The following is a 24,274-nucleotide window of genomic DNA, read 5'->3' as shown; positions in this document are numbered from 1 at the left end:
CATTATGCTCTAGGCTGGTACAGGCAAAACGCGTGGTAATGGTGTAGCGCTTGTCATGTCATTGTTCAGGCTCTCTATTTTTGAAACTGAACAGCTGAACAGTCACTCAAGAAGAATATCTTTCACGGTGTTGAACCAAAAAAGTCTACGCTTCAATTCGCGACCCGAATCTGTACCGGACTTTTTTTTCACAGCAAGAGCTATTAATGTTACCACAACTGGGATGTTCCGTGTCTCTAATGAGCAAGAACAAAACTGGCACAACTTGGAACGCACTCGCATACCCGAGCGAATGTGTACAGCAAAGCTGTTCGTTGTATTTACATCGCGCCCTTTTGCCTCCATTTCAGAAAGAAATGTTACAAGATGACCAAGAAGCGACGAGTGAAACATGGCGGTGTGGTTCCAGCCTATGAAGACAAAGACATTGTGGAAGCACGCGGCCCGCGCGGACTCACTGATGGCCACCCAGTCGACAATGACGACAAGAAAAATTTCTGTAGTCTGTCGTATTTTCGCGTGTCGTACTGTCGTATTGTCGTATTCTTGTCGTATCGTGATTCCTATGTTCTATGGGGTGTGGTATTCCTGTCATGATTTAGATGTTGCGTCGTGCCAAATTCCTGTTTTGTCGTGACCGCGATGCTCCATCAGCAGTTGCGCATAGTTTGAATGTTATTTGCCGTTGTGAAGAATAGCGTAAACGACAGCTACAGGAATGTTTGTCGTTGGGGAAGTTGGCTTTTTCGTTACGACAGAAATGTGTGTCGTAACAACAGATGGCTTTGTCGTAACAACAGGACCTCTGTTGTCACAACAAAGGTTTTTGTCGTACAACAGGAATTCTTATGTTTTTGCGGCATTCCTGTTGTGATTTTAGACTGGGCACACAGTAAATAATATGAATAGATCGCTCTCCCTTCAACCATGGTTCACCTCATTTCTCCTGCTGCCACGTAACACATTTGGTGGATTGCGTCAACTACAAAAAAGCATGTGTACGTACCTTCTCGAAAATCGGCGCTTGTGGGCTTCGCCACGAGACCCTAGGAAAAAAAATATCAACATGACCAAATGTGCAAATTAGAAAAATGGCAAGCGCCAGCACGCACTCTGCTTAAAAATAGTTACTGAGCGGAGGTAAGTTCGCACATTTGAAATACGCCAGTTCCCCCCCCCCCCCCCTCCCCCGGTGCCTTGTGATCAAGACCACCATTGGCGATTTTTAAAATGCATCTGCGCTACTGCAAACGGCGTGGAACGATGATGGCATTTCTGCCGCTGGAAGACTACGCCCCTGGCCCTAGCTCGGTTGTTTCGTCTTTAGCACACTAAGAATATAGGCTTAGGCTCAAGGAATTTTCTCATAGTATTTTCTTATAGCGCAACAGTGCAGCAATGCGCGCGGAAAGCTGACGCTGCCGCATTTTCACCCACCGAGGGTAGAACTTCTGTACAGAGTTCACCGATGCCTCGGCCGCTGAACCACTAGTGCAGGTGAACAGTAGGGGCCCAGCAGTGGTGACCCATAGTGGCACCCAATGGCGTCTCTACTGCGTAGCCAGTGGGCGACTAGTAATTGGCCGGTAACGAGTGACCCGCAAGTTACCGACCAGTGAATCAGTGACCCACCAGACAGCAGGCCTACGAATGATCGTCCAGTAACTGCTGAAGATATTTCTCTGGCTGATTGGGGAATGGATGGACGGGTGGGCGGACGGACGGACAGAGACAGACAAACCTGTTCTGAGTGAATCGGAGAACGCACGGACAGAGCGACAAACATACGGATGGACCGACACGCTTGCGGACAGATCAAAACTACAGCGTTTTACTCCCCAACGTAGATCACCGTATGTAAAATTATTGCGAAAAAAAAGACCCACTGCGGAAAAAAAACCCGCAGAAATTCAGAGAATTGTCTAGTAATGTGTAGCATCCTACCGCCGGTTGTAGCCATTGTGATTTCATAACAGCCAGATTTGGGTATTACTGGGCATATGCGTTGAATTAATTTATTTTAACTTTTCTTTGTTGTGTTTTTTCTGCAATAACGTAACTTTGCATCATTGTGACGATTAAGGGCCTTTACATAGCAATTACGTATTAGATGCGACGCTGAGAGCATCTCTTGTCGGCGGCCCTGTCCTTCCTGCGTGCGTCCGTCGTCGTCGTCGGCGTCCGCACTCTCCTCCGCTCACCCCCTCTCCTCTTCGTTAGCGAACACTCTCGCGAGAGGCGTTGGATTGGATTGGATTGGATTGGCTTGGCTTGGCTTGGCTTGGCTTGGCTTGGCTTGGCTTGGATTGGCTTGGATTGGATTTGGATTGGATTAAAGTAGATTGTGTTGGATTGTGTTGCGTCATAGCCGCGGCAGACGCACTGGCGCCGGCGCGTGCCCAGCTGAGAGCGAACACTCTCTCTCAACATCTGCGGGTGTGCGGCCCAGCGCGCTCTCACTCCGCCGGTGGGCGGTGCTGCGCGCGGTGCTGCGCATGTGCAGTACTCTCTCTCTCCGCGGTCTCCTCTCCTTCGGGCGCGCTGCGCATATAACCGGTGTGCCGCTCTCCGGCGGCCTTTCGGTCGACGGTTGCTCTCCGCTTGCGCTTGAACCCCCCTCAGCGTCGCATCACACCAGGGTTCCTGCGAGGGGAGGTGGGCGTAATTTTTTATCCGCACATTACGTATTTATCTGCTCACGATTTTTTTATTTGTGGTCTGTTTTTGTATTTTACTTTGTTTCTTCTGTACCCCATAATTATAAACAGCTTGGTACAAAAATTGAAACCCCGTCCAGTTGCATCAGTGTGTGCTAGTGTCTCCTTTTCCTTGAAAATTTTTCTTGTACTTTTTGTTGCGTTGTCGTACCGTCTGCTGCTGAGGGTGGAATGGCCTCCGTCAGGCAACTGGTTTGCCTTTAGCCATGTCCCCCAAGGCAATGTTTGGCAATATTGTCTTGATTAAACTTGTAAATGAAAATGAAATGAAATGCAAGGCGTAGTGCAAGATTGGGGCGTTTTTGTTGTTTTATCGTCCGTATTTTCAGCGTTCTTTTCCGGGATTGTTTAGTTGAGCCCCCATTTTTTGGAAGAGGTGTATAATATGCATAATTCTGATTTAGTCAGTTCATCTTTGTACTACTTTTATATTTCCTATTATTTGGTTTATCAAAATTCTGTTGGACCAATCATTTCATTTAAGGTATTAGAACGATTGAACATGTTACTTCCCAAATTACGCATTTTTTTGGAAATGCAGTGCTTCACACGGCCTGCTGGCTATCGCTAGTGTTTATTCGTGTTTCCATTGTTATTTTCCGGGAGTTTCTAATTTGTACATCTCCTCAGTCGTTCAGAGGAGATGTACAAAATGCATATTTTTTATTTCGTCAGTTTACTTTTGTAAAAGGTATTTTTTTTTTCAATTTTTGCTTTATAAAAATTTCATTCGACCAATAATCTCCATTTACGCTATTATAACGAGTAAATCTGTTACATCCACAAATAAATAACTGTTGCGGTTGGCTCATTACCGCAATTTTTATTGATATATCCAACAATGTTTTGATATTTTTTTGTTTAGCTCTGGGTTTTTGGAGGACATATAATAGATGCACATTTTTCATTTCGTGGGATCTATTTTGTGAAGACGTTCTTATCTCGGTATCTTTATTTTTGTTTTGGTTGATCAAAATTACGTTCGACCAAGCATCTCAATTTTACGCTATTGCAACGATTGAAGATGCTACTTTTGTTAATTACGCATTTTTGTGGAAATAAAGTTCATTACACGCGGTTTTCTCATTATGGCCATTCTTTATTTATATATCGAACCTTCTTTTTGTTAAGCCCTTGGTTTTTGGACATGTATAAGATGCATATTTTTTATTTTATCAGATACTTTGTGTAAAAATCTTAGTTGTATTTTTCTTATTTGTGGGGTTTCAAAAGTATGTATGACAAATTACCTCCATTTGCGCTATATAACGATTTCACATGTTACCTAAGAGAATAAAATTGCAAGGAGTTAAAGGTTTTCCAAAATTTTGTAAGATTATTTACCTACAATTGCGCTATTATAACGGTTGAACCTGTTACCTCAGCGAATGGAAATCAAGGGCGTTATAGGTTTGCTCGTTTTTTGCTATTTCTCATTTGTAAATCCGCGTTCTTTAGGAGCATTTTTAATTTGTTTTTCGTTTTTATAATGCACATTATTTGTTTCGCGAGCAAACGCACTTACACGAGAGCTCTCCCCGGGTCCGTTATGTTGTGGCGAAGGGTGTACCACCCTGGCACTCAGAAGATTTTAAAACATCAGGCACGCAGACAGTATTTTCTCCGCGCGCTACGTGCCAGAAGGCAGCGTTTCCCGGTCCCCCACCACCCCCTCTCCCGTGAAGCCGCATCTGTGGTCCGGAAAGCACAAACCTCCTCTCTTCTCACTCCACCCCGTATCCTACATACATACACTTGCCCCACACCCAACTGCTCTTCCAACCCATCAGTACGACACTTTTACTGGGAGTCTCGAAAAACAAACTGCGCGCAAATTAACGGGGACAAGAACCCGTGAAGATAGCGCAAGCGCAGACTCGCAACTAGTTTGTTATTGCACACGTCAAAGCCTTAAATGCCCGCGCGCCCAATCGACACGCCCCCCATGTGCCACAGTTCTCGGCGCCGTGTACGTGCGGCTAAGTGCGCCGAGAACTGGGACACATGTGGGGCGTATCGATTGGGCGCTCGGGCATCTAAGGCTTTGAAGCGTGCAATAACAAACTTGTTGCGAGTCTGCGCTTGTGCTGTCTTCATGTGTTCTTGTTCCCGTTAATTTGCACGGAGTTTTTTTTTTGTTTTTTTTTAGATGCATCATTACCAACTCGCCCAACCTTCAAACCTTTTACTGGGAGTGCTACCCAACAGACCTACCACTTATTTAAGCTGCTCCAACATCGCTTCCGGGGAGGGCTGGTCAACCCAGGTCCTGGAATGGACGTGAACTCACGCAAGACGTCCTGGCGGCCCACTGCCTTCGTGTCAGTGAAGAACTCTGGGAGTTCTAGTGACCGGCCGTCTCGTAATGAAGACACCGGCGCACGACAGCCCAGACTAGGGCTGTTTAGAGAATAAAGTTCTCTCTCCCTCTCTCTTTCTCTCTCTCTCTGTCCGTAAGATCTTACCTTTCTTCTATTTTTTGTATTTTGCGAGTTATGAAAATACCGTTCGACCAATTACATGTATTTACGCAATTATAACGAATAAATCTGCTACTTCCGCCAGTTATTCATCTTTGCAAATGGAGGGCCCTACAAAGGGTTCTGGGCAGAGAATCCAACGCATTAAAAGTCAGGAGTACGTAGTCAAAGTCAGAGAGCAACTCGAACACGCGTGCGAAAGTGGAGCTAGGAACAAATAGCGTCTTGCCTGTCACCCATGTAACGCCTACCGGGTTAAAAATAGGAAGACACGTGCGTATCCATATCGCCTTTAGCGTAGATTAAATACGAACGCTTCAGTACGGTGCCCTACTATAAGGCAGAAGCTACTGGGGTAAAATTTGCTATAGTAATGAGCTGTCTCTTCCACCTTCCCGGTGTAGTGTACCTTCTCTTAGAGCACGTAGGTGACAGGCACTTAAGTCGATTGGCTATTGGCTGCTCAGGGAGAATAATACAGGCGTAAAGTTAGAAGCTGGCAATGGTACCGCCCAAAATAGGGTCCTAATTGTGTTAAATTGCTCCACAATTTAACACAACGTGTCGTGCCGCCTCGCCACCCAATGAATAACGAATGACTTCTACGGTCCCCATTCTCGACGTCGGGTAATTCAGGACCAGGGTTACTAAAGCGGAAGACGACGGGAGTTCCGCGCTAACTGCAGCGCCGCGTCGCAGTAACAGGGCTCTGAGAAGCCTGACGTTGCAGGCGGCTGCCGGGAGAGAGAGATAGAAATAGAGAGATAAGAGTTGAAGCGAGTATATTTAATGTGCGCTTCGGGGCATTTTGTTCGTATAGTCGTATGGCCGCGTAATACGCCCGATTAGGAAACACGAACGCAACCAGCTGATATAGATATCGGTCACAGATTTTTTTTTTTACAGCGCCGATGTTAGTGTCACTTTAGTCGGACCCCTCCGTGCCCTTCGTCATCTCCGCAAAAACATAAAAAATATGAAATGCATACATACCTCCATAACCCTGTATTCAGAAAGCAACTTCAGCTTTGCTCGTCGGAGAAGACCCCGAATAAGAAAAGGCCACCGCGCGCTTCCGAAGCCTTCCTTCTGGCGCCCTCGTCAAAGACTTGTTTTTCTGAGGTAGTCAGGATTTTAGAAACGAGTCTATCGTGCAACGCGCCAAATCAGCGAATGGCGTGTGGGCGAAGCTTAATTTTTAAAGGGAAAGTTTTTTTTTAGTCGGACCGATGTCGTCCGCCAGAGAATAAATGCATTTTCCTATAGAGCGGTTGGTCTAAGCGAAACACACACACAAACAAAAAAAAATATCCCGTGGCCGTCTCAAGGCGCGCACTCACCACGACGGAACTGGTTTAAGTCGGAAATATGAAGCCAGTAGTGGCGGCACAGCGCGATAAAGCTCCAGATAACAGCTCTGAGCTAGGCTCCCATTAGGTGTAATGCGTCAATAATCACATTAATTTCAAAACAGCTCTGAGCTCGGCTACCATTTATTATATATAATACATCAATAATCACATTAACTTCGTCCCCGTGATATAGAAATAGAGGAGGTATACAAAGAATCCGAGAAACCAATCTCGGATTTCGAGTTTTCTGGGCTCCAATATCGGCTCCTTGCTGTACACTGTACAGATACGGGCTGCCGTGCTCTGCTAGCTAAGAAATTAATGCTTATCTTTGTTAAAGTGGTTTATTAGGTTTATTAAGTTCTCGCAGTGGATGAACTTTCTTGAAGGGGAAAAACTAACCCACCGCGGTGGTTCAGTGTCTAAGGCGTTGTGCTCCTGAGCACGAGGTATTGTGTTCCATTCGCGGCCGCTGCGGCCACTTTCCTGATGGAGTCGAGAAGCAAAAAACGCCCGTGCGCACAAGATTTCGGCGCACGTTAAAGATCCCCGGGTGCTAAAAATTAGTCCGGAGCCCTCCACTACGGCGCGCCTCATCGCCGGCGTTGAGTTGGCGCGTTAAACCCTACAATCAATCCATCAAATCAATGAAGGGGAAAAACTAAAAACTACCCAGATGTGGTGTGCTGCATATTGATGAGCCGAAGCTTCACTCGTAGTTGAGCAGCAGATGAAGCTGGAGACAGCAAAAAGCCACAGAAGAAGGGAGATGTATGTATTTATTGTTTTAAAAATGAAAGGGAATTCAATCAGCCGGCGTAAATTGCTGTGCCTATAGGAGGGGCACCATAATTTTTTTACTAATTTTGTTCTAACGGCGTTTGTCCTTTTCACCAGCCTTACGTTTTCGTGGTGGCATTGAAGGACCAGGTCAACCAAGAACGCGTGTATTTTCTTTTTGCTTTGTTTGAGTTATTCGCGTGAACGCGCTGGGTTAGGTAGACCTTTGTGGCTTCATTGGTTCCTTCTCGGTATTTATAGTTATGTAATCGAGTCAGATCTCTAGAATGGATACTTATTTATGATTCAGTAACTTATTTCACAGTTTTTTTTCTACTTTGAGTTTTTCGAAAATTTCTTGTGACAAGCGATGATTGCCGGATCAATAGCAAAATTGTGTTACACCTCGTTTTATATGGATGCGGGTAGGATCAGGGTAGGTGTTCGCCTGAAGTCGCCGGGAAGTTGTGTCTTCTAGCGTCACTAAATAAAGGCTTTTAGAGTATCGGCACTGTTTTCTCTCATTGTTATGTGCCGCCGGGATTTCCAGTGGTCGGTCGGCACCACGTGATGTTTGTTTACATATGGGCGCAGCCATTTTGTTTTTGGGCGCCTCTCCTCTCTCTCTCTCGGCTGCGCGGGCGCTGGAGCGGCCGGTCGCACTCTGCCCGTCACAACCGGCGGCGGTTTCGTTCGGAGAGATGGCAACACTGCAAGCCAGAAACAAAATGGCCCCCAGACGCTTCCGGGTGCGCGAAGTGGCGGTACTCTTAAGCGTAGCTTATTTAGTGACGCTAGTGTCTTTCTCCCGGAAGAGGCGCCAGCGGGGGAGGCTTGTCGGTGTAATGGGCGAGCAACTCTGCCTAGCCAGGTAGTGGATTGGGTTCGTCCTGTGGAGGTGTATATAGACCCCCGTCGGCCACCGGTGTTATAAATCGCGAGCCGCGGTGTGGCCATTTCATTGCTGGGAATGGCACCGTGTCGGGGAGCCTAAACAATGCGGATATTAGGGGTGGGGGGGAGCCGGACAGTTAGTGAGGTTGCTGAGGTCTGATGAACAGATGAGGCCAATCTGGTAATTTCGGCAGGCTGTCTGTGAGTCAGCAAAAATAATCCTCGACTTCATCTTCGCCTTCCAACATTCTTCCCTCTTCATTTATTGTCCCCAGCTTGGCTAGCTACACCTTATGGCTTGGGCGTGACAACGCACCCAATATTGTCCCACCCCTTCCCAAACACACTTTTGAGAAGAGGATGGCTTGCCTGGCCAGTCAACACCCGAATACTCAGCTCAACTTTGTGACCCGAGGGAGGGCAGCTGTTGAAATCCAAGGAATCCCGCATTGGGGATGCCTTTCACGGGGCGAGACCCATAACATCAGACACTGGTCGATAAAAATTTATTCGCTGTCTCTTTCATTTGAGTGCATTTTCTTTTCTCAACGATCATCCAATTTTACACTGTAAAATACTAGAGGATATTTACAATGGGTCCAGAGCTACCATCATCCTCCATAAAGAGAGCAGTAAAATGCCTATAAGGAATGGCGTCAGACAAGCAGACACAATCTCGGCAATGTTATTCACAGTATGTTTACAAATAGTATTCAAAACATTAGATTGGGAACAGGTGGGAGTAAGGGTTGATAGAGTATACCTCAGTAACCTCAGATTTGCTGATGACGTTGCCTTGTTAAGTAACTCGGGGGACGAATTGCAAAGCATTCTTACCACACTGAATAAACAGAGAAGAACGGTGGGCCTGAAAATTAGTATGCAGAAAACTAAAGTAATGACGAATAACCTCGGGACAGCACAACGGTTTGAGATAGATGGCGAGGCAGTGGAAGTGGTAAGCGAATATATATACTTAGGCCAAGTTGTGACCCCAGATCCCAACCATGAGGCAGAGATAGAAGGATCAGATTGGGGTGGGGTGCATATGGCAGACATTCTCAGTTAATGAATAGCAGCCTACCATTGTCGCTGAAGAAGAAAGTGTGTGACAGCTGCATCTTACCAGTACTCACCTACGGGGCAGAAACTTGGAGGCTCACTAAGAGGGTTCAACTTAAATTGAGAACGACACAGCGGGCAATGGAGCGGAAAATGATTGGTGTAACATGAAGGGACAAAAACAGAACGGAGTAGGTCAGGGAGCAAACGCGTGTTAAGCACATATTAGTAGAAATTAAGAAGAAGAAATGGACGTGGGAAGGTCATGTAATGCGAAGCGAAAACAACCGTTGGTCACTAAGGATAACAGAGTGGATCCCTAGAGAAGGGAAGCGTGGAAGGGGGCTTCAGAAAGTTAGATGGGCGGTTGAGATCAAGAAGTTTGCGGTGATAAATTGGTCGCAGTTAGCACAGGACCGTGATAAATGGAGATTAATGGGAGGGGCATCTGACCTGCAGTGGGCGTAGATAGGCTGGCGATGATGACACTGTTAAACTGTAACTGCTACATTACGTATGTTAACTACACCAATTATGCATCCTTGGCCCGGAAATGTTCGCGTTGGAATACTCGCCAATTAAAACTCGCGCATTAAAACCAGAATGCAATGTTTGTACGGTGCCATGGGGATTTGCAAGATACAGAAAGACCTCGGTAAGCCCTAACGAAAACGCTTTGTTCTAAATCTCTTTCATTGGAAGTGTTTCGCAGTGCCCACTGTGGTGCGTTCACTCCAGTTCACCTCCGCATTTAACGAACTACCATTTATAACGAAACCAGTTTTCTGTCTTGGAGGCATTGTTATAACGAGGGTTCCCCCGTCGTGGCGGCTCAGTGGCTACGGCGTGGTGCTGCTGACCCCCAAAACACGGGCTCGACCCCGGCCGCGGTGACTGGTTTTCAGCTAGAGGCGAAAAGTGAAAACACCCGTGTGTCTTGACTTTGTCGCACGTTATGATCCCCTGCATGTGGTCAAAATTTACCCGGAGGCCTCCACTACGGCGCGCCTCGTAGACCAATGTGTAGTTGCGTAGCGCTAAATGCTTCAAACAATGCATAATGGGTGCTTACTCTACTGGTTAGCGTAATGAACGCCACGCATCAACAACTCGCAAATGCGTCGCTGCCTCTTTTCTCACGTGCGTGTCGCCCGACGAGGACGACTTTCCTCCAGGCATCTCCGGCCCGACCACGAACCCGGATCGACTTTGCGGTTAGTTTAGCAGCTATCGCCACACCTACGGAGCTTCATTGGCGTTTAATACCATGCAATAGCGCCTTCAGCCATTGTCGCATGCGACGTCGGAAACGCACGTCGTACAACTCCTAAAATGAAAAGGTTGTGTTGGACCTAAGCTCGAGCTCTGCGTCCGACAGCGCCCGCTAGAACGCTGTCCTCGAACAAAGCCGACTGCTCTAATTTCTGTTCTTACTCATTTTTTTTTCTTTAAAGCGGTTCTATTGTTCTGTACCACGGGGCATGGCGGCTCACGTAACCCGTGTGCGCGTTCATGGCACTCGGGTTCCGCCCGAAGCCTAATCAGCTTCACCACCGTGGACAGGAGCTCAGAGACGAGAGAAAAAGAAATCGTTTGTTCGCGATTTACCCAAAGAGCGCATGCGCTAATTTGAAGCTCATCGAAAGGCAGCAAGCGGGAACGTAAAAGAAAAGTGAAGAAATCGGAGTCGAGAGAGTATGTCATCCGTGGGAGAAGGGAGAGTCGAATGAAAAACACGCTGTGACGCGAATCCATCGCCTCTTCCAAAGCCCTACAGCGCTGCACATCTCCTCTTTGTTTGGATTTGGCATTTAATGATCCGCTTCATTCAACGCTGCCTGTTGTGTGGTGCGCGTGTTTGCTTCTTTGGGACGCCACACGCGGCGTGGTTCCAAGAGCTTTCTGAGTTTGCGGCGTCGATGGGCCGCAGTGCTTTTCCTCCGAATAGGCCTGTCATGTCCACCTGCGGCGGTTTTACAAGGTCCGCATTCTGTGCCGTCAGAAACGAACGGAGAACGAAATTTCCGCGCCTGATCGCTCTTGTGGAATGGCAGTAGAGAAGCAACACGAAAAAAATTCTTACTACGGTAACTCAAGTGCGGTGATTTCCGGCGACAGAAGTCGCCGCTTCTGCGGCAGTTCCATTGACGGGCCACATCTCTAAAGCCATCATCACCTCTATGCAGTGGCAGTTCCTCTCGCACACGCGCTCACCTGCTTCTTTTTTTACAGGAGCGCGGGAGATTCAAAACAAGCAGCGAGAGGGAGGAGGCGCCCGTGATTTGAGGACGCATCAGGTACGCGACATTTGGCCAGCCACTGACGTGGTATAAACGCGGTAGCTCCCCCCCACCCATGGCGTGCGCCGTCACCTATTTCTCTCCCGTCTCTCCTCTCCTCTGGTCACAATGGAGTATCGAGGGGGTGTATATGACTCCATCCACGGTATAGGTCTGAAACGTCCCACTAACCCTTGTCGCGCATGCGCTCGCATTTTTCCACCCATTTCTCCCCTTAACCTTCCCGCTCAATGCTAATATGCTTTTTCTTGTCGCGTGGCAAGAAAAAAATTCCCTCGCACTTCCCCGAGGGGGAGAGTGTGTAAGTGCGAATGCACGGTTATTGATTGCGCGATTACGGTGGATATCGTGATCTTGGAGTGGAGAGGAGGCGCCCAACACCCGCAGTCACTGAGTGGAGAGAGGAGGAGAGTAGGGCCCGCCGTTACGGCGAGGGCTACACGAGCGCCCTCACGCGTCGAAATGCGGAGCGCCCGCTACGCGAGCGAGAGCTCTCCCGCCCGAAGTGGAGAGGAGGCGCCCAACACCCGCAGTCACTGAGCGGAGAGAGGAGGAGGAGAGTAGCGCGCGCCCATCTCCCCTCGTTGCTAGGGAAGACGAGGAGGAAGACGAGGAGCGCGCGCACCCGCAGCTGTTGCTATGCGGACGACGGCGGCGGACGATTCAGGCTCGCTTAAGAAGTGCATTCGCACTTAAAAGGAGAACAGCCAAGGTTAAGGGGAGAAATGAATGGAAAAATGCGAGCGCATGCGCGACAAGGGTTAGCGGATCTTCCCGCTCAATGCTAATACGACGACAAAGACGAAAGGCCGTGTTGCTTCCTCGCTCATCTTTCGCCCACAATGGAGGCAGTGGCCTTAAAAATCAATCTCACAAGAGAAAAAACATACATACTTCGTCAGAAAGTTGAGAGAACCGCAATAGCTTTCAACACCAAAGTGCGTCGACAGTGCGTCAAAATTTTCGATAATACCGCTTCCAACTTTCGCAGAAAGTGCGTCCTATCGAACGCTTAACTTACAAAACCCAAGTAGCAAAGAGCAAACTCATGCAACGACTTTTTGCGTACTAATTAAACACTTATCCGAACGATCATAGCTTACACCAATTCGTGGTTTATGAGAGAAATGTATACCTTGTATTCTCCGCCTCCATGATCGATGCGGGTATTGTCTGATCAAGAACAATTCCTTTTTAGCGATTTTAAAGTAACCATTTTGTGGCACATGGGAAGCCCAGTTTCACGCATGCGCCGTGTGTCCAGAGATTTTATCAGAGCTTTTCTGTCGACCACCCGGTCTATAGTGAAAAACATTAGTCTTTTGACAGAACGCCAGAACACTAAGAAAACTTCCGCTTTAAAAACGGCCGTGTTGTTGGGAGGAACGTCCTTTGAGTGTGGAGCACATGTTGAAAAGCTGATGATGGGTGCTGCATCTTGGAGCAGAGCTGCCGGTTTGTGCTTTTGAAGCACGCTGTGCCGCAGTGCTTTGAACGTCTCTCTGCCGTCTGGCGTCCGGCGCCTTAGCAACTGCCATTCACACCTTTTCACACGCCACGCACAGCGCGTCGCGTTTTCCTGAGACAACTGCACAGTGTGTTGGCGCGAAGTCAGCACTTTACTACTACACGAGAACACTGAGAGGCATGCGCACGAAAGGTCCCTCATGTTAATGCGTCACATGACAAGCGAATTGCTTATCCCCTCAAGACACAGCTACAATACGGAACACTCCTCCTTCTGCGCTGACCTCAACAAAGTTCCGCTCTGTGTAGCTATTTTTCTGCGTCACTTGAACTCGTAGACAAAGAGACAGAAGAAAGAGAGCTTGCTTCGGTGACTCTGAGGTCTCGCCAATCTGCATCGCATGGTGCGCGGAGCGCATGCTCCGCGGTCTTGGCTACAGCAACCATGGAAAACCCATACACACTGCGTGCTGGCGGCTTATCTCAGTTCCTCACAATTAACTGCGTTCACAGATGGTCGCTGCAACGTTGAATTCTCCTGAGCGCGTTTTACAAACAGAGATTGCAAGGACGACCATCCGTTACAAATTGACTACGTACAACAGAAATGGGCCCCAAGGAGCGCTTGTTTAGCCTCCCTCTCTTGTCCGTTGTCTGTTTTCGTACGGCGAGAATTAAGTTTTAACACCTAGCCGGCTACCACACGCTTTTAGGTTGCACCATACCTGACGCGTGATAACGTTTTCTTTGATGGCACTCAATCAACTTGACGACGCAGTGTACGAAAGGACGCATACCGTAAAAAAGCAGTGGCATCAAGCCAAAGAAGAGTAACTTCGAACTGCGTGCGACGCGCAAGGGTTCAGTAGAAATCTCGCCCTTGTTCCGAAGAAGACGTCCCGCGTTCCGACCCCGAGAAGGCCTCATCCGATTGTATATCCGCGGCGCGCACTCCGAGAACGAGCACACAACAGGCCACTTCTAAACATCTAAGCATCCTCCTAAACAAGAGAGCGACTTCCCACGCATAAAGCAATCGCCGCAAGAAAGAGCTCCCTGGAAGAGATTATTACGCTTAAGGGGGAAAAACTATAGCCAGGCCGGCCTGTCGCCCGCCAGTTTCATGGCCGTACCGCGCTAAGCCCTACTTTATTTTCTCACGATTATTCATGGAAAGTCATTCGCGGCTTACACCTCCCTCTGGAGTTTCGGATCATATCCGAATAGGAGGTTTCACTCCCAGCGTCGTTGTACGGCGCCACCGCTGGAGCTAAGTGAAGGTCGCTGTGTTGGGATAAGCGGGGAGTCAAAAGGAGAAAAAAACAACCGAGAAATGGCGTCATCAGCCAATTGGCATCTCAAGTAGAACAAATAAGGAAAGTTGTGTGAAAAAACAAAAGCATAAAGTAAGACGCTGGCGCGGTCGTGGAAGAAAAGAAGGTGCTTTCAAGTATGATGTAGTAAAAATTACGAAATGCAAGGGAGTGAGCCTATTTTCGCAGCGAGAACAAAAGGTGTATTCTGTTTGTTTTTTCTTTTCGTCCCATCCTTGGAGTACGGGATCATCCAGCTCTTGGAGGGTGAAAAGCGGCCCGGCAGCGCACTGTAGCAGATAATGCGCAGCTGCTCCAGCTCGCGCTGTCAGTGCGCATGTGCCGGCTGTCTCTGATTCGCGCCACTTCTCAGCGCCGGCGCTTCGCGGAGCGCGGCGGCCACGCACTAGCCGGTTCCCTTTAACAGTGCACCACACCGTACTTGAAATTTCTTGCGGCCACCACTTTAGGCTTGGTCTAGAAAATTTTGAAAAAAGACTGTACATAAAACACCTACGACGCTCCAAATGTAGCATTGTACAGAAGCAACAACGAAAGAGGACGAAAGGAATGTCAGGGGAGCAAAATATTCCCGCATTCAGCTTAGGAGTCGAAGAAAGGTCGGGAAGGGTGGAAACGGAGCAGGAGGAGAGAAGCTCAGAGTTGGGCAAGGCGATGAATGTTTCGCAAGCAAACAAAATGAATACATAAAAGAGGCAATAGGTCCTGCTGCCCAAGCACAGGCTGCGGAGGGGGCTATAAACGGCATCGACCACTTCATTGTAGAAATGCAACGCCATAGTGGTTCTCCGCACCCACGACTGCTCGCCAAAATCGCAAAATTAAGTACTGGGTCGTTCCTCTATCGTGCATCGCACCTGCGTGCCACGGGTTAAAGGAGCCATGAAGAGAAAATGCAACTTAGTTTAATTTGAAAGAACTAGGATTCAGTATCTCACTCAGCTCCATTACAGCCACAAAAGATGTTTTTTAACGAAAAAAAAAGCAAGAAGTATTTAAAAACTTTCAAATTTTGCGCCACAGTGACGTGTTATGAGCAAGAATGACGTCATACGGGCCAACAATAAAACATAATTTTCAGTGCGTTAACTGCACGTGAGCATCCAAGTGATGCGGTCAAATGGAACTAGGGGCCCCATTACAGACGTCCAGTCATCTGTCGTCACGACAGGTCAGATAGGCGGGCGCCAATCGCACAAACAAGGTTCCGTGACGTCATAGAAAAGTTCCGGGAAATTGGCTAGGGGGTTGCGACTGCTTCACACGTTTTCTTTAATATCTCCGCTATTTGTTCGAAGATTGCCATGATATTGGTATCATTGTTATCGGGACTAAGCACTCTTGCTAATAAACCCAACTTGTATTTTGTCTTCATGGCTCCTTTAAAGCCACGGTTTCCAGGGGCCGTGCGTGCCTTGAAAACTCGCAAAAAGTTCCTGTTCTTTTTTTTTCTGTTTTTTTTTGTTTTCGCCTTCCTGCATCTCTCCTTCGCCTTCTCGAATCCCGGCCGAGCTTTGACCTCACGAGCTCTGTTGCTTCCGTCATTTATTTTTCAGCCACATCCCTCTTCTCCATGCCACCTCAGTCCCGCTGCTCGACAGCAGTGACTGGTCCTTTTCGTCCCATACACCTTTTTATTGGCCAAATTTATTCTTTTGCTATATGCAGTTCCGACTGTCATGGAAGTGGGTCTTCCGAACACCTAATAAACAGTCTTTCAACGGTGTAAAAGTGCCACAGAAAGGCATGGCACATATACACGGAAAGGCAGATGGTGCGCACCGTGCGTGTTTCCTTGTATTTGCGCCCTGTGTTTCTGAGGCACTTTTAACCTTCCAAGGTACATAGGAAGTCGCCCAAACGTAAGATGATAGGAACACGACACATTCAACGGCACCAGCCGCGTAGATTTTGATTGTTGCTTAAGAGTAAGTTATGGCTTTAAAGGCTGTGGAAAGGGATATGGCCGATTCGACGGCTTCGTATCCCGCTTCCTAGCTAAAGTCGGTCTTGACTGATCTATTATGTTACCGCCGCGGCCACAGCTTCCCGTTGTCGACGGCATGGCGTCGCAACACTGTCCATTTCTGCAAAGCAACCGAAAAAATTTTATCTTGTTCATGCCTTGTCCTTACCTTGGAATCAGTTTGTCTGCAACTCGAGGCACGATGCCATCGCACGAGCCATATGTATTTATTAACATGTCCTAGTGCCTTCCTATTTTCATGTTGGAGGACCGCTAATTTCGGCGTGAGATGTGTCTTTGCAGCAATTCATTTGTGTTTATTAGTGAAGCCGTCTTAAAGGGGCTTTACTAGCATGCACGTGCTCTTATGGACGTAATTATTTATGGACGTATTTTGGTACAACACTGCTTACATTTCCCCAGAAAGCATTCGTGTATAGAGGTAATCGACTTTAATAAAAAAAACGTAAATTATTCGGTATCCTCAAGGGTTGCTTTTTCACATTGATTTCTAGCATTAAAAAGAAATTTCAATGCATTAAATGAATAACGTGTAATGAGGGGGCCAAGTTGGATACGTCGAGGTGTACGTGTGGAGGCGAGTGCGGGCAAAGCGTGCTTTGGCTCAATAGGATAATTCCTGCTTGAAGGTTCCTGCCAATTTTATGCACTTTCCATGAATACGTGTCGCGAGAAATGGTCGCTTGGGAGATCTTTGTTCGTAAACAATGTGTCTTACTTCCGGTGGGAGCATCTGTAGTAAATGGCGCCCCTGGGTCTGCCATTTATATGTTGCCAAAAGCAGTCGCCCGTGCGGCACAAAGCCCCGTAGGCGGACCAAGGATTTACTCATGAAAAATCCCGCGGTGCCTGCGTGATAGGCTCTTTGGATGAATACGTCGATTTTTTTTCTATTTCTGTAGAAGGAGAGGAACACGGAGGAAGGGAGGGAATAATCGAAAATATATCACTGTTGAAGGTTGAATCAGTTGAAATCATGGATAGCATTCTAAAGTCTATAGTTCCGTGAAGATCTAGTTCGTATATTTCGTGAAGAGAAGGTGCTACACAACTTGCGGAGACCACTGGGCAGTGAGCATTCAATAACTTTCTCTAGCGCTGAGGGGTCCGCTCGAACATGTTGTAAATGCGCTTCTATATCTGTGGATGGGGAACCAACAGTGGCTCGCGACCATCCGTGAAGTGTGCACGGTGCCGTATCAAATGATACAGGTTAGGAATGCACGCCTCGTCACAATACGGGTAGCGTTGGATGGGCGAGCTGGCTCCATGGGTCCATTTATGTACTACATGAGGAGTATAGCGCCGTGTTAGCATAGATCTTATTAGCTATCCCCTCCCTCGAGCGTGTGAGCGTCTTGAGCGGGCCTAGTACACCAAAAGGGGTGGTATTTTGCAGACTCTTGAGACTCTCTGCCTTTAATTTGCGCAGGTAAAGTTGCAAGCCTGGTCGTGGTAGGTATTGCAACAGGCCCTGGAAACCACTGGAGGTGTGTCAAGTCGCTCCCGGGCCTCGTTGTGAGCAGTGTGGTTACCATGTGCCCCAGGCGTCTGTCCCGGGGATCGGACGGTGCAGATGGCGATGCCTTCTAGTTGAAGGTCTCGGATGGCATACAGTATATATTCGTGGCCGTATAATTAGGTGAAAATGCTCTGTTGAATTCTTTAAGGGTGACGTGAGAATCCGTAGTGATGCGAAATTTCTGCGCTAAGAGTCACAAGGGTCGCGGATTGAGTGGGCAGCGCCCAGGACACCCAAGAGTTCAGCTTCTTCAGCGAGGCCATATGTATTGGAGATCTTCCGGGAACCATTTAGCAAGGAGAAAGTTTTCATTTGCAAGTGCGCCAGCGTTGCTAGAGTCAATGGCGCGCGGCATGGTACAAGCGACTGAAGCTGATGCGCGCACACTTATTAAAACAGACTGCAGGCTTCTGCATCACCCGATTCGTGCAGCAGAAGGCGACACGCGAGATCACCATAGTGTTCAGAAGCGTTTTAACAAAAGAGGAGGGGTGAAAAACCATCACAACCACTGCAATGCTGCGTGGACCCAAGTGGCAGCGTTTAAGTTTTCTGCCTCGGGCAATATGGCAGCTGCGGGCTTCAACAGCGAGCCGCCGCTTCCACTCCATCTCTGGGGCTTCCCTGCCATGCGCCCTTTCTCCGCGCACGGCCGAAATGCACGGTTGCACAATCAGCGTTACGGTCCTCCACCGCGATGCCGGGCGAGTCTGCCCTCAGGAAGCGGACCAAGCTGGCGTCCTACGAGGGCTTAGCGAGCTCGTGGGGACTAGGTGGGGACTAAGTAGCCTAAGAGGCGCTAATCGACGGCACATGGCCTGACAGTGGTCCAGATCGAGCTTTGAGATGTAGTATAATGATATATACCGACGCGCACTTGACGCAAAAAAAAGGATGCTCTACAGACTACCCGAGATCTTTTAATTAGGCATGGACGTTACTACGATAGCAAACGAAAAACATTAGGTGCCGCTCCACACTCTGAAAGTGGGTGACCAACGGAGGTATTTGTGTGGGTTGTTGGCTGGCCCCAGACTCCCGCTCAAACCACGCCGTCGCTCCGGGGAAGTGTCCAGCGGGAGTGTGGGTAGGCTTCACCGCACAACCTACACTGTGGGAAAGCAAGATTACGAAGCCCAAGATTGAACGGATGTTTCTAAACTCCGCTTCACTTTTTAACACATGTGCATTGCCAGGAAGACATCTTTTCAAGGGCAATACGGGACATATATCAAAACCATAAGGAGGGAAGCAGCTTTTCTCTTCCTATGGACAACCAAACGAACAAACAAACAAAAACGAACGGACAACAGCTCCGCTGTAAGAACTACAAGTTCAACGGTGTCGAAGAGAGGTGAGAATAAAACTCTAAAACAAAGTACGCACGCTCGGACCGCCCCGAGTACAACAGAAACAAAACATTAGAAAATGGCTCAGGATTTTAACTTTTCAACCTAGTTATCCTGAAAGGCAGTAAAACAGTGTGCACACAGTGTGTTATGAAATTTTGCCTTGTCTTGAGATGTCGGAGCCTGCCGTGTAGCCATATCTACTGGGTTACCGGATTCAGGCTTTGGGTTCCGCTAAAGGGCTCGTGCAGATTGCCCAGTCAGAAAGCCACGGATGGGGAGAGCGAGGGACCAAACGGCGCCAAAGCCGCCGGCAAAGCACGCTTTCGTGCGCGTGCACCGCGTGTTTCTCTAGTCTTACTAGATCCTCTAAACTAAGACAGCGTACTGTTCTCATATATCAGTCGCTAAATCCTACCCTAGCCACGTGGTACCGCAGAGGTGAAGGTCTCAGCAAACGAAGGGAAAACAGGCGCAGCTTTATCCCCGGAAGCTGAAGGTCATTGCGACGCAATGAATGACGTTGAAACGTTCAGCGTAGTACAGATTTCGCTCTAATACGACGGTAGCGAGCAGCCAGAACGCCGGTTAGTTCAACTGAAGGAGCGTTGCAAGCTGAGCTAGTTGGAAATTTGACAGTCTTGGATAAAACCAGCGGTAATTCAGACGAAGACGAAGAAAGTAACCACAAGGACAGCCGCTGGTTGTCCTTGTGGTTACTTGTGGCTGTGGCTGTCCTTGTGGTTACTTTCTTCGTCTTCGTGAATTAGCGCTGGTGTTATCCAAGAAGTGGAATTGAAGTGAGCATACCACCATCGAATTGATCATGGGAGGAGCCAGAGGGAGAAAAAGAGCGCTGGGAGGGGCGAGAGGAATTGGAGCTCCGTCGTAGGGGCAGCAGAAGACAATCGTTTTTAGACATTTGCACCAGAACAGGCAAAAATTGTGCCTGTATTTTGAACTTGGGATTCTGCTCCGAACGCTTTTATTGGCCAGGCTTGTTCCAGCAGCGCGCCACAGACTTTTTGTGTGTGTGTAGATTTAATTGCAGAACACTTTAGGGGATCGCCTTGCCATCGGAGCTCGTTCCCTGTCACAATGTCAAGCGACTGCCAAATCAGGCGGTGCAGCGAGATAACGGACCCAAGTAGAACCCGCGACAGAGGCTTCGAGAAACAAGCGGTTGATATATTCATAGCCTTTCGAAACTCGTGAACCGCTGGCGCTTGTCATACACCTCCTCGTTCTTGAGTGCAAAGAAAACTGCGGGTACATTTGAGGTAAAATCTGTCTACATAACCGGAGGCCTGCGTCCATTTAGTTGGAAGCTCCCGTAAGGTTTGTTTTTACGGTAATAAGCGAAAACAGCGGCAGCACAAAACGACGCGTTCCAAACTGCGCAGTAAGGCACCAGCACATGTGACATGAAGGTAAGCAAGAACTTCCGCTGTTCCAGGAAGGGGGCGCGCGTGAACTGCGAACGCGGGAAATTTGAATAGCACTGGACAAACCTCCGTTCAATTCATCAAGCGAAGAGTGAGACAGGGGAGCGAACAGCGTGACGGTTGGTAGCAGTGAGCGGATAACAGCGCCACAGCCCAGTATGATGAATCAACGCTCTGCACTTCTGACAGGTTTCACGTTGAGTGGAACGGCTTTAAATTTTTATTTTTGTTTTGTTCGCTTATCTCGTCTCTTTCTTGCTTCAGTTTTTTCCTCGTGATGCGATAGGTTCATTGTCTTGTAGCACCCAATTCACTGAACCTGCTATCCAATGAACATGCTTTAATAAAAAAACGCTGTTTTTCTTGGCTACTTACGCTATTTGTAGCCTCAAATGTGCCCTCTGCTTTTTTTATATGCACAAACCTTACCCCGAGCAGTGTCTTGTAGTTGGAAAAGTATTTGCTTTTGTGTAATTTGTGCTTATCCATATTTATTTAAATATAAAACACCGCTTGTAATTTAAAACACTACCCAACATATGTCCATAAGCTTGCCTACCTAACGTACGTCCGCCCTCAACTTTAGTATTGGAAGACCTCTCCATCTGCGTGGTCATTTGACCGAAAAACTGTGCTCGCACTGTTTCCTCTCGGTCGGCGAGGCGGCCAAGCTGGCCGAAACTTAAGGAGATAGAGAAAGCTAGACGGACGGCTTCATACGTGACACGTGCACAATCTCAACGCCGCGGCACCGGTGGTCGGAGGCGCCACAAGTAGGAGATACTAATTACCGTAATTACCCGATTCTAACGCGCCCGCGATTCTAACGCGCACCCGATTTTCCTGGCAAAAAAACCGAAAAACATTTTGGTTTCGTATCCGATTCTAACGCGCATGCGATTTTTCGACCTATTTTTCCGAAAAAAAGGTGCGCGTAAGAATCGGGTAATTACGGTAGTTCACAGGAGAGGTACGCCGAAGGGCTTTGTAGGGGTCAATGAAGCAAGGCAGAAACGCTTCGCTCAGTCCTGGAGCACAGAGAGGTGCCGAAAACAACACTTCATCTCAAGGTTGAAAGGAAACATCTAGGTGAGCTGCAGCACTACGAGATTTCCCGTCGTTCTGGCAGGATACAGCGATCTATCGGGAGAGCTTCCGACAACGCGGTATCCGGGAAACAAATGGATCCGGTGCCTGGTCGGTTGCAGATACCTGACAGGAAAAGAAAGAGGAGCCAAGAACGTCTCGGGACGATGGTTGAAGATCTCTGACAATTATTTCAGAGAAACAGCGTTCTTAATTGATCTGGAATTTCACCGATTGCCACGTTTTGTTGTGTAGTTTTCTATACTAACATACCCAACCATGTTGCTTTAGTTATTCAGCGATTTTAAAAACCGCTAGTGGCTGGAACACTGCCAAGCGTTTTGTGTTTTTTGTGTATCCGCGTGGAATGTTTGTCACCGGTGTCACCAGCGAATGGGCACCGCCAATATCCACACCTCTCCCGAGACGAAGCTACAACCTTTCGAAGACTGCAAACTAATTCTTACCCACATAAAAACCTTCTCCATGTGATGTATCTGACCCTGTATCCATTGACATGCACATTCTGCCCCCACCAGGCACGGTTGTGCCAGAAATTTCCAACCCCTATGCCTGTCATCGACACTACCTATGAGAAATGGGTGGAGCCTTTTACACACTCCCACTTCCCATAGCAGAGACGACTGGCGGAGAGAGCACGGATGGCCGTTACGATCCAAAGCCTTCATGACTAACGGCGTTTCCCTCCGGGCGGGAATCACGAAGTTCTTTATTCGAAACTCCAACATTATGGTGCTCGTGGAGTGGCTCTTAATCTAATAAATCATATTTACGGTCTCCATTGCAAGATGTCATTATTACCTACCGGCCTTCCGATTGCGTAATACCGAATATGGTGCACCCCAGGGCAGTTTACTTGAGCATATACTGTTCAGTGTCTACATAAATGACATCTGTGACATAAGCGAGCTGGCAAAATACAATATTTATGTGGTTGACACCAGCCGGTTGGTATTGACAGATTATCCGACTAGAATTCCGCCTTGGGTGGTGAATGCTTAGTGGTTTCTTAACAAGTTCTAAGCATCCCCGTAATTCTCATACAAGGTGTCTAGACTGCCATCTGACCCGGCTCTGATTCAGCGCTGCAACCATGGCAAGAGTGCCGTCCGACGCAATTCGGGTTTTTTGACTAGGCCGGCAAAGGGCAGAGCGCCTGCCATCGTGGTGTAGGGGTTCCCCGCAATTTCTTCGCTTTTTGTACTGTTCCCAGCCTTCAATCCCTTCCCGCCTTCGCGCTGCCTCCTGTTAATCACCCGGAGACGCCCAGGCGGCGGAAACACCGCATCAAACGGCTTCCTCAGGCCGGCGAACGGACCCTGCTGCTCGGCAGGGTGCCGCCACTGCCTGCGCTCTATGCCGCCGTAATGGACTCTATTGGCCAGAGCATGTCCGCTCCACCGGGATCGAACGAGCCTGCTTCAGCGGCGTCAAACGGCACTCCGGGCCCTGAAGACCCCGACTGTCCACCAGCATCCAAAAAGCGTGCTATCGCCCATGCTGCTGACGGTGCTGTCGCTCCTGATGACGACGTGGAAGAAATGGACCAGGCATTCACACCTGTCTCGTACAATAAAAAGCGAACCACGGGAATCCCCGTCGTGTTTCAACCGGCAGAAACAGGGTGCAGTCTTTGGAGAGCCAACCCCAACGTCGTCGCAGTGGAGGTCGTGGCAGCGGCACAAGAGAAAATTTTTCTCACCGCCTGAACAAGGATGGCAGCCTGATCGTCACCGTGTCATCTCTGACGGCGGTCAATCGTCTTCTCCAGGTGTCCACCCTCGCTGGCACGGCGGTTGAAGCTCGAGTTCCGAAGGCATACTTGGCGACCTACGGGAGGATTCAAGGCGTCCCTCTAGAATACACGGATGAGGAGCTTGGGCGCTACTTACGTGACCAAGGAGTGCTATCTGCTCGCAGGCAAGTTTCTTACTCACGTACTGAGGACAGCGTCATTGTTGAAACTGGCGGCCGGCGATCCATAATTCTAGAGTTCACGTCTGGCACGCCACTACCTGCGCGAGTGTTCCTTGGCTTCTGCAGCTTCCCCGTAACAGAATACATTGGTACAGCCACCCAGTGTTTCAAATGTCAGAGGCATGGGCATACTGCCAAAAATTGCAGAGGGCCAGTACGCTGTAAGATATGTTCCGGGTCTCACTCGTACAAAGACTGCATGTCACGGGCCCAACCTCGGTGCGCGAACTGTGGCGGACCGCATCCTGCGTAGTATGGAGCTTGCCAAAAGAAAAAAGGCCGCCACTCTTGCTCGCCATGTAGAGCAAATTCCGGGCAAAGTTTCAAGTCGACGTGACCCTCCGCCGAACCCTGATCTAGTCTTTACCAGTGATGTGCAGTCGACGCATGACCCACTACTTCAAAAGGCACCTCCGAAAAAGTCCTATGCGGGAATAGTCCAAGAACAGTCGCAGACCGAAAATTCAAAAGTTCCTTCTGGTGCTAGTTCTCAGGACCAAT

The sequence above is a fragment of the Haemaphysalis longicornis genome, unplaced genomic scaffold, assembly GCF_048455015.1.
Source record: "Haemaphysalis longicornis isolate Haplotype H1 unplaced genomic scaffold, Haemaphysalis longicornis Haplotype H1 scaffold_12, whole genome shotgun sequence".
NCBI classification, from domain to species: Eukaryota; Metazoa; Arthropoda; class Arachnida; order Ixodida; family Ixodidae; genus Haemaphysalis; species Haemaphysalis longicornis.
Note: the sequence above shows the minus strand (reverse complement) of the source record.